Genomic DNA, 11,231 nt, shown 5'->3' on the forward strand with positions numbered 1-11,231 from the left:
GTCCGACTCTTTGCAACCCCATGAATTGCAACACGCCAGGCCTGCCTGTCCATCACCAACTCCCAGAGTTCACCCAAACTCACATGCATTGAGTCAGTGATGCCATCCAGCCATCTCATCCTCTGTCATCCCCTTCTCCTCCTGCCTTCAATCCCTCCCAGCATCAGGGTCTTTTCCAATGAGTCAACTCTTCACATGAGGTGGCCAAAGTATTGGAGCTTCAGCCTCAGCATCAGTCCTTCCAATGAACACCCAGGACTGATCTCCTTTAGGATGGACTGGTTGGATCTCCTTGCAGTCCAAGGGACTCTCAAGAGTCTTCTCCAACACCACAGTTCAAAAGCACCAGTTCTTCAGTACTCAGCTTTCTTCACAGTCCAACTTCCACATCCATACATGACCACTAGAAAAACCATAGCCTTGACTAGATGGACCTTTGTTGGCAAAGTAATATCTCTGCTTTTGAATATGCTATCTAGGTTTGTCATAGCTTTCCTCCCAAGGAGTAAGTGTCTTTTAATTTCATGGCTGCAATCACCATCTGCAGTGATTTTGGAGCCCAAGAAAATAAAGTCTGACACTGTTTCCACTGTTTCCCCATCTATTTGCCATGAAGTGATGGGACCAGATGCCATGATCTTCGTTTTCTGAATGTTGAGCTTTAAGCCAACTTTTTCACTCTCCTCTTTCACTTTCATCTGCATATCTGAGGTTGTTGATATTTCTCCCGGCAGTCTTGATTCCAGCTTGTGCTTCTTCCAGCGCAGCATTTCTCATGATGTACTCTGCATAGAAGTTAAATAAGCAGGGTGACAATATACAGCTTAGCACATACCAAAATTCCAGTCTCCCAGAAAGAAACCGGCTATTTAGCATAAACTACATTGTTTACACAGCAGTTTAGGCACAGCGGATAGTGTCTAAACTCTTTGTACTTAGGGAACAGTGAGAACCCTTCCAAACACTACGTTCCCGGACACTAGCTAAGGGCCAGTCTTGTAAGCAAGTCTTTCTAAGGACAGAATGCTCAGACCTGCTAGATTAACACTTTTCTGCACACACCTCAACAAACCTACCCCCAAAAGGAAAAGAAGTGTTTCCCTATCTTGAGATCATGAAAGTGTTTTACTAAATAATCTTTTCTTTTTATAGTAAACTTCTAAAGATTGAAGAATAATTCCACATTAAATAAAAGACTGTGCCTTCCGCATTCAGGTGTAAAAGCAGTGGTACATTAGAGGTGGCTCACACTGGCTCATGAGAAAGTTGTTAAATTTTCATGTATTTTGTGAACCAGTTTTTAAATACAGCAATGATTAAAAATTAACCTATAATTTACAATAAATAAAAATATTAAAAACAAAGGTAATGGAATTCCCTGGCAGTCCAGTGGTTAGGATTCTGCGCTTCCACTGCCAGAGGCAAGGGTTTGATCCCTGGTCTGGGAAGTAGGATCTTGCATGCCTCGAGGTATGGCCAAAAAACAAAACAAAAAGTAATAAATAGTCAGAATTCATCACATCTTATTATATCTATGTCAGTTGAATCTGTATGTTGAAAATACCATCTATGTAGTCCTTCTGTGCATTTTTTTTCCCTACTCGGCATTCAGTGACCTCACACCAGTTACTTAGAATAAGCCATGGTAGGAATATTTATAACATAAGGTTCAATAAACACTGAAAGTCAGGAATTGTTCCTTTGGGGTAGCTAGTTGTTAAAACATCTATCAGCACACTGCTCTCTGTAATCCACTGGAATTGATTTTTGTAAGTGACATTAGGTAGGGATCCAATTTCTTTCTCTTTTTTTGGCAGGTGGATATCCAGTTGGCCCAGCATCACTTACCGAAGGGCTGCCATTTCTCACTTTCCCACGTCAGCTCTGAAGTGTCACTCGAGCATTATTCAGATGTCTATGTGAATCTGTCTGCCTCTGAGTTCTTTACTTTATCTCTTTGGTCTGTTTGTCTGCCTCTGTACTGCAATCACACTGCATTTCTAGGTTCACAGTAAGCCTTGATATCCAGTGATCCAAGTTGCCTCACTTTGTTTTTCAAAGTGTCTTTTGGTAGTGTTGAGTCTTCAGCATTTGTACACACATTTTAGTGCCAGCTTGTCAGTTTCCACCAAAACAAAAACATCTTTAAAAATCTTTGAGATTTAATTGCAACTGGATAGAATCTATAGGTCAATCTAGAAAAAGCTGATCTTTACAGTATTGAGTTGTCCAGTCAATGAACATGGTCTATCTCTCCATTTATTTGGGTCTTCTAGAATTTCTCTAAATACTTTTCTGTGGTCTTTTGCATCAAACATGTTTTTTGGATTTCTTTCTATGTACTTGGTGTTTTAAAATAGTATTATAAGTGATATCTTTTCATTTTCTGGTTTCTAATATATTTTACATAGAAACAACCATTGTTAATGGGACTTCCCTGATAGCTCAGTTGGTAAAGAATCTGCCTGCAGTGAAGGAGACCTGGGTTCAATCCCTGGGTTGGGAAGATCCCCTGGAGAAGGGAAAGACTACCCACTCCAGTATTCTGGCCTGGGGAATTCCACAGACTGTATATTTCCATGAAGTTGCAAAGAGTCGGACACGACTGAGCGACTTTCATTCACTTTCAATCATTGTTAACACTGATTTGATATTTGGCAACCTTGATAAACACTCATAAGAATTTTTGTGTAGATTCTGTTGGATTTTCTATGTGTGTATATAATTATATAATCTGCAAAGAAAAGTAGTTTTATTTCCTCCTTAACAATTCTTATACATTTTTATTCGCTTTCTTGGTTTATTGCACTAGCCAGGATGTTTCATTAGGAATAGATATGGAGAGAACAGGAATGCTTATGTTGTTGCCAGCCTCAGAAGGAAAGCCTTCACCCTTTCATCGTTAAAAATAATGTTTGCTGTAGGGCTTTTTTTGCAGATATCATTTATCAAATTAAAGAAATTTCCTTCTATTCATAGTTTGCTAAATGTTTTTACTTTGAATAGATCTTAAATTTTATCAAAAGCTTTCCTGCATCTACTGAGATAATCAGGTAATTTCTTCTTTGATTCTCTTAATACATAAAATTATATTGAGTTTTCAAATGTTAAACTGATCTTGCAATTTGGGAATAAATATAACTTGGTTGGATGCATTAACCTTTTGCTTTATTACTATGCTAAATTGGATAGCATTTATTTTTAGAAATTTCGCATATACATTCCTGAATTAGGTTGGCTTCTAACTTTCCTCTCTTGTTAGATGTTTGCTATCAAGGTTATGATAACCTCATGAGGTGTATTGAGTGGCGTACCCTTTCTTATATTCTCTGAGGAGTGTCTAATATTGGCATCGTTTTTTCCAGTGAGGCCATCAGGGCCTGGGATTTTCTTCGTGGAATATTTTCTTAGTTGCGGATTTAGCTTCCTTAACTATTTTCTATTTTTGTGTCACTTTTGATGACATATTTTTCTGAAAACTTGTCCATTTCTCCTAGAAGGTCAGAAAATTTTAGCATAATATTGTTTTCAGCATCCTCCTGCAGTTCTAATGCCTGCAGGATCCATAGTTGTCTCTCGTCTTTCTTCTGGATATTGGTTATTTGTGCCTTCTCTTTTTTTCTTGATTAGTCACAGAGGAGGCTTATCAATTATATCAGTCCTTTCAAAAACCAAACTTCTTGACTTTGCGTTCATCATCTCTGTTGTGTATTTGTTTTCTATTTCCTTATTTCCTGATTTTATTTTTATTATTGCCATTGTTTAACTTTCTTTGACTTTAAAAAAAAATATTTGTTATTTATTTATCTGTCTGTGCCAGATTTTAGTTTTGACATGTGGGAGCGCAGAGACATAGCCACTGGGCCAGCAGGGAATTCCCTCTTTGAGTTTATTTGCTGTTCTTTTTCTGCCCTCTTTATGGGTGCTTGGCTCAGTCCTTCTTCTAGTATACCTGCTGCTGCTGCTGCGAAATCGCTTCAGTCATGTCCGACTCTGTGCGACCCCATAGATGGCAGCCCACCAGGCTCCCTCGTCCCTGGGATGCAAATACGTAGGGATATTTTCTGTATGTCAGGCACAGTTTGAAGTACTTTACAAATATTAATTCATTTTTTCTTTATAATTACGCTGTGCAATGGATATTTTTATTATCTCCACTTTGCAGAGAAGGCTTCCCAGGTGGCTTAGTGGTACAGGATCTGCCTGCAAGGCAGGAGACCTGGGTTCAATCCCTGGGTCGGGAAGATGGCCTGGAAAAGGAAGTGGCAACCCACTCCAGTATTCTTGCCTGGAAAAGTCCATGGACACAGGAGGCTGGTGGGCTACAGTCCATGGGGTCTCAAAGAGTTGGACACAACTGAGCAGATAACACTTGCAAAGAAGGAAGCTCAGGCACAGAGGTTAAATAACTTCCTCCTAGTCAGAAGCCAGAGTTGGAGCTGAGATTTGAACCTCGGCTTCCTGACTCGAGTCAGTGTTTGAAACCACACTGTTGCCGCTCTGATTTTTCATTCTTGGGTTACTTGCTTTCTGTGTGACTTCTGTGTGTGTGTGTGTGTGTGTGTGTGTGTATAATTTATTTATATTTGGCCATGCTGGGTCTTCTTCGATATGTGGCTTTTCTCTAGCAGGGGCTCCTCTTCGTCATGGTGCACGGGCCTCTCCTTACAGTGACTTCTCTTGTGGCAGAACGTCGGCTCTAGGGCACGGGGGCTTCAGAAGCTGTAGTTTCCAGGCTCTAGAGCACAGGCTCCATAGTTGTGGTGCACAGGCTTAGTTGCGCCACAGCATGTGGGATCCTCCCAGACCAGAGAGCGAACCCATGTCTCCTGCATTGGCAGGCAGATTCTTTACCACTGAGCCACGAGGAAAGCCCCTGCATATAGTTTTCTGAGAGCAGAGATCCTGTGTTTTCACAGCTGTGGCTCCAGGGCTCGGTAGGTAGGCAGCAGTTCTGTTGAATGGATGGATGAATGAATAAACAGTAGACTCTGGTACATTGAGAACAGGGCAGTTTCCTGTTTGCGTCCATGGTCCCCAAGGCTGGGACAGGGCTGAACCTTCTTCTGGGTGTGCTGATTGGGGCCTGTGAAATGAACCATCTCTGGATCCCCACGCTCTCCATCTTTGAGGCCCCCAGGGGAGGCTGTGCAGAGGTTCCAGGAACCTCAAAAGAGTGGCCCCTCGTCTGGCTTTGCCCTCTCGTAGCTGGGTGCTTGCACGCTGGCTCCCTCTCACCCCTTCCCTGCAGAAGGAACGGAGCTGGCCTGCATCCCCCTTGGCACTAATGTGCACACTTGAAGTTCCTGAGGCTGGCCCAGTGGGCGGCCTGAGCTGCCGCTGTGAATCACGCAGCCTGCTGCCGCCTGCCCACACGGCCAGCTTTGAGGGTTGGCCAGGGCCTCTGGTGGGAACTGCCCGCTGCCCTAATTGGGCCTCTCCTGGGAGGCAGCCGGCCCTGCTTCTCACTTGTCTTCACTCTGGCTGCCGCTTTGCCCTCTCAAGGAGGACGGCATGCTTCCTGATCCGGCCGGCTCTGTGGCCAGCCAGGGCTGGAGTTCACCCTTGTCTTACAGACAGAGAAACAGAAACCCTGGGGGTAAGACTGGGTCCCTGCCCAAAACCACAACAAGGCCAGGCAAGGTTTCCAGGAGCAGGCCCGAGAAAGCCCATTGACACGGCTCTGTTCCTCTGCTGGAACTGGAATGAGTTCCCACAGGAAAAAAAAAAAAAAAAGACCTCCTTTTGGCTCCTGTGGCCACCTGGCTGCTGCCAAGTATCAGGAACAGGACTCTGGCTGCTGGCATTCATGAAAATGTGTCCATGTGAGAATTGTCACTGCCCCCCCAAATTCCGACAAACCCACAAAAAGGCAGATGGGAACATGGCCGAAAGAAGCAGAGGGTGGGTCCCCTCTGAAGCATCGCGGGGAAAGCTGGGCAGCCAGGACGCCTGTGACTCCTCTGCTCTGTGCCTCAGTGTACACTCCCTGGAAAATGGAAAGAGTTTTCAGATGCGTCACAGCGGGACTAGGGCAGATTTTTTTTTTGTCTGTGAAAGGCTTGCTGCATGCCTTACACTGGTCACACTCAGAGACCCTCTCGGGTAGGAAAGAGCTTAATTACCAGCTGGGCCTGCTTCTCTGGAGGTGGTTGGTGGTTTAGTTGCCAAGTCACATGCGTGACTTGGACGTGACCCCATGGGCTATAGCCCACAAAGTTCCTCTGTCCATGGGATTCTCCAGGCAAGAATACTGGAGTAAGTTGCCGTTTCCTTCTCCAGAGGATCTTCCCGACCAGAGATCGAACCCAGGTCTGCTGTGTTGCAGGCTGATTCTTTACCAGTGAGTCATGGGGAAAGCCCCTTCCTATTTTTCTAGCTGCGGCTTAGATCTTGTCTAGAAAATCCCCAAAGAACCTGAGCCAGCCCCGCAGGCCTTCCTTCAGCAAGAAGGCACTCACCGCCTCCCACCATGACCCATTCTTCTTTTTCTTCTCCCACCTTCCAGGCCTTCTTGTTATTTTTGAAAAATATTCATTTATTTGGCTACACTGGGTCTTAGTTGCAGAGCGAAGGATCTTCTATCTTCTTTGTGGCGTGTGTGATCTAGTTCCCTGACCAGAGATGGAACCCGGGCCCCCTGCATTGGGAATGAGGAGTCTTAGCCAGTGGACTACCAGGGAAGTTCCCCCTCTTCTTGTTAAATGGGTCAGTTTTCTTCCATAAGCCTCCTCTTGGTCCTAGTTCTACGCTGTGTGCACTTAAAATGAATCTTTTTTCCTTTGGTGACCTTTCCAGGACCAAAAGACAGCCAAAATGCAGGTCCTGACCCTTCTCTTCTCCTGGTGAAGGTCCTCAAGTCCCTTCAGCTGTCATCATATGACAGCTTTCTTGGGTGATGCCTGGGTGCTCTTCTCAGAGCATGCTGCTGGCCCAGAAGCGCTCTCTGTAGCCCAGGTGTGAACCCAGAGGGGCCACTTAGGTCCACAGAGCCAGGCAGATCCATGTCTTAAAGTTCACAAGTTATGGTTCAGGCTAACGGTTCAAGGAGCAGACCTCTGCTTTGACCTTCACACCTTCCCAATGACTCGGAAGGCTAAACTTGGACCTAGAATTCTTGGACCCAGAGCTCTGTCCCAGAATGTGAGGGGCTGGAAGAGCAGCCTTGTGGCCCCCAGCCTGGTCCCCTTCCCTGTTACTCCTGGCTCCACCTTCAACATGAGCTGGTCCAGGAACAAGCATAGGGACACCGCAGTTAACGTGTCCCAGCTTTCCTCACACACTTTGGCCTCTCCGACACCATCCTAGGGAAGAAAGCCAGGCAAGCAGGCTTGGGGCCTTTGGGGCAAGAGAGTCTGGGGTCCCAGGCAGCAAGTGTGGTCTGGAGGAGAGCAGGTGTGTCCCTTGGCCCTGAGGACCCCCTGCCCCATGAGGGCAAGCAGGACCCTCCTTACCTGCGCTGGAGGGGCTCACTCGGTGGCCTTGTTCCCGCGACCAGCATCACACATCCTTCTGTTGAGTCATCCTGGAGCTGAGACCCACACGGTCCCTGATGTCATTTTCCGAGGGATGAGATGACTCGTTTGTTCAGCCGGATTTGGGGCCCATGTGCTGGATGGGGCCTTGTGGATTTCATATTTCTCTCTTTTTTTAAAATAAATTAATTTGGCCGTGCTGGGTCCTCATTGCTGCTTGTGGGCTTTCTCTACTTGGAGCGAGTGGAGGCTACTCTTCCTGGCGATGCGCGGGTTTCTCATTGTGGTGGCTTCTTCTGTTGCAGAGTGCAGGCTCTAGGTTCACAGGCTTCAGCAGTTGCAGCTCACGGGCTCTAGAACGGGCTCAGTAGCTGTGGCACACGGGCTTAGTTGCTCCGCAGCACGTGGGATCTTCCCAGGCCAGGGATCAAACCTGTGTCCCCTGCATTGGCAGATGGCTTCTTATTCACTGAGCCACCAGGGAAGCCCCCTGAGTTTCCTATTAATATTTTTAACCTGCTAGGATTATTTCAAGTCCCTTCTGTCCTCCAGGAGCCACGAAGGAGCAAACTACTTGGGTCTCCGCCATCTGTACGTCTGCTGAGTGTTCCATTCGCACCCCAGCCAAGCCCTCTAGAGGTCATCTCTCACCCCCCAAGAAGCCTGGCTCTTTCCCCTGGTGTCCCTTCTTCCTTTCTGGCTATGTTGCTCCCAGGATGCAGGCTTAATGATGCTGAAAGCCAGCTCATGATGTAGGGGAGGTTGAGCAGTGCTTTGTAGACTGCAAAGCTCCTGCTGTGCAGCTGCGTCTGGGGTGGCTAGTTGACTTCCTGGGCCCATCAGTTTGGGCCTTTACGTGGCAGATGGCTCAGCCTGGCACTTCAGGCTGTGACAGCTCACAGGCCTCACCTCACCAGCACTGCTCCAGCTTCGGCTGTCCAGGGCCCAGCCCCAGGCCAGGCTCCCCCCACTACCCCGTTCCTGTCATCTCTGCCTTCCCTTCATGGCCTGTTCTGCCCTCCAGCCCACTTCCTCCATGTCCCACCCAGATTCCCCCCAAGAGTGTGGTCAGCAAGCCAGCCCCTCAGGCACTGCCCCCGCTGCGAGGAGCCACCTGGCCTGAGGTCACCCCCTCCCCAGCGTGGCCCACATCCAGTAACTGATCCAGGTGGGGGTAAAAAGCTGGCCATCTTGACCCAGTGCTAGACAACCCTGATGGCCCATTTTGGCTCCCTGTGGGGTCAGCTGAGGCTGGCACTGGCCTGCATCATACCTTGACTTCTCTGGCGTGTTTGTAGATGCGGGAGTGATAACGGCTTGATGATGAAACTTGAAAGGTTTCTGCTTAACCCTGGGATGACCAGCTTATTCCTTCACAGAAACCTTCGATTCTTTAAGCTTTATTGAACTGTGATTGGTGAACATGATAATTTTTGTTGTTGTTCAGTTGCTTGGTCGTGTCCAACTCTTTTGCAACCCCATGGACAGTAGTCCTCCAAGCTCCTCTGTCCATGGGATTTCCCAGGCAAGAATACTGGAGTGGGTTGCTATCTCTTTCTCCAAGGGATCTTCCTGACCCAGGGATCAAAGCCAGATCTCCTACACACTGGCAGGCAGATTCTTTTCTAATAGTTACCAGATATTATGTAACATACTCAATAGCAGAATTTCATTTCATTCTCATGACAACCCTCAGAGGTATGAAGGTTTTGCCTTTCCTGTTTTTTAGTTGATATACAGTATTATGTTTCAGGTGTACAACCTACTGATTTGATGTTCCAATACCTTACGAAAGTCATCACTGTGACAAGTCTAGTAACCATCCATCGCCATATAAAGCTATTACAGTATTATTGACTATATTCTTTACACTGTAATATCACATCCCTGACTGAGGCTCATTTCTGTTATAACTGGAAGCTTGACCTCTTCATCTCCTCACTGATTTCCCCATCCCTCTCTCCTCTGACAACTAACAGTTTGTTCTCTGTGTCTATGAGTCTGTTTGGCTTGTTTTTCTAGGTTCTACATATAAGTAAGATCATATGGTATTTTAGGTTTTGGTGTTCATTTATCATTTTTTGGCTGCGCTGGGTCTTCCTGGGAGCTTGTGGGCTCTTCTTCGGGGGACTCAGGCTTTCTCTAGTTGCAACACTCAAGTGTCTCTTGCTGTGGAGCACGGGCTCTAGAGCCCATGGACTCAGTAGTTATGGTGGGCGGGCTTAAATGCTGCATAGCACATGGGAGGGATCTTAGTTCCTTGACCAGGGATCAAACCCCTGTCCCCTGCATTGGATTGCTGATTCTTATCCACAGGGCTGCTAGGGAAGTCCTGGTCACTTGGTATTTGTCTTTCTCTATATGACTTACTTCACTTTAGCATAATACCCTCTAGGTCCATGTTGTCACAAATGGCAGAATGGCAGGATTGCCTTTTTTTTTTAATGGTGTGGCATGCAGGATCCTAGTTCCCTGACCAGGGATCAAACCTGTGTCCCTTGTGGTGGAAGTGCAGAGTACACAGTATCCACTGGGCAACGAGGAAAGTCCCAGGATTTCCTTCTTTTTATGCTGAGTGGGAACCTGAAGGTTCATGGATGAAATTACTCAAGCGTGCACTGCTGGGAAGTGATTTTTATCGCACAGTCACTCACTCAATACATCACACTTCAGACCAGTATTTCTTATTTTCTGTTGCTCTTATTTTTTATTAGGTTTATACAAACTGTACATTTTTTTCTTAAGAGAAAACATAAATGTAGTCACGTTATTCCCAAGTACAAATTATAATAATGCCACGAATCCATATATGATTTTATTTTTGTTTAAACAAAGTAAATGGGGTTTCCCAGGTAGCTCAGTGGTAAAGAATCTGCCTGCCAACTCAGGAGAAGCAAGAGATGTGGGTTTGATCCCTGGGTCAAGAAGATCCCCTAGAGGAGGGCATGGCAACCTATTCCAATTTTCTTGCTTGGAAAATTCCATGGACAGAGGAGCCTGGCAGGCTACAGTCCATGGTGTTGCAAAGAGTTGGACATGACTGAGCACGTGTGTGCACACACACACACACAAAGTGTACAGAGAGAGGGATATATGATATTTAATAGGATATTTCTATAGGCTTTTTTTTCCAGACTGGTGTTTCTGTCTCTTAATGTTCCTATCTGTTTGTTCAAATATCTTCACCCAGGCAGAATCTTTATGCTTTTATTCATCCTTTAGGAGAAATATTTTGAAATTTCTATTTTAAAAAAGTCTATCCTTTGGGCACAGTACTTATTTTCTGATTTCTCCATGAAGTCTTCCTTGTGTTTCCCAGGAGTCTAGGAAAAGTGAATGCGTGGGGGTTGAATGAGCAACAACGAATGAATGAATGAATGAATGAATGGCTGGATCAACAAGGGTGTGAAATGCCGTGACGGTGTGTGATGAGTGTCAGGTACAGTGAGAAATCTTTGGAGAACCGTTCTCGCCTTTCTGCTGTAAGCCACACGGCACTTGCACCATGGGTACCGTGTGAGACCCAGGCACACAGCTGTGTTAGCAGCACAGGATGGGGGCTGAGCAGGGTCCCAGCAGCGCATCAGGGCTGTGAGGCAGGAGGAACGAGAGGGCTGTTCTTTCCCTGAGGCCCAGCAGAGAGCCCTCCACACTGGTTGTGATTATTTCGAAAGCAGAAGCCACCAGGGCGTTCAAGCCTATGCCCTGGGTTCCAGCACAGTGAGGCGGTCTGGGGGACGAGGAGGCACCCTCAGA

The sequence above is a fragment of the Ovis aries genome, chromosome 19, assembly GCF_016772045.2.
Source record: "Ovis aries strain OAR_USU_Benz2616 breed Rambouillet chromosome 19, ARS-UI_Ramb_v3.0, whole genome shotgun sequence".
NCBI classification, from domain to species: Eukaryota; Metazoa; Chordata; class Mammalia; order Artiodactyla; family Bovidae; genus Ovis; species Ovis aries.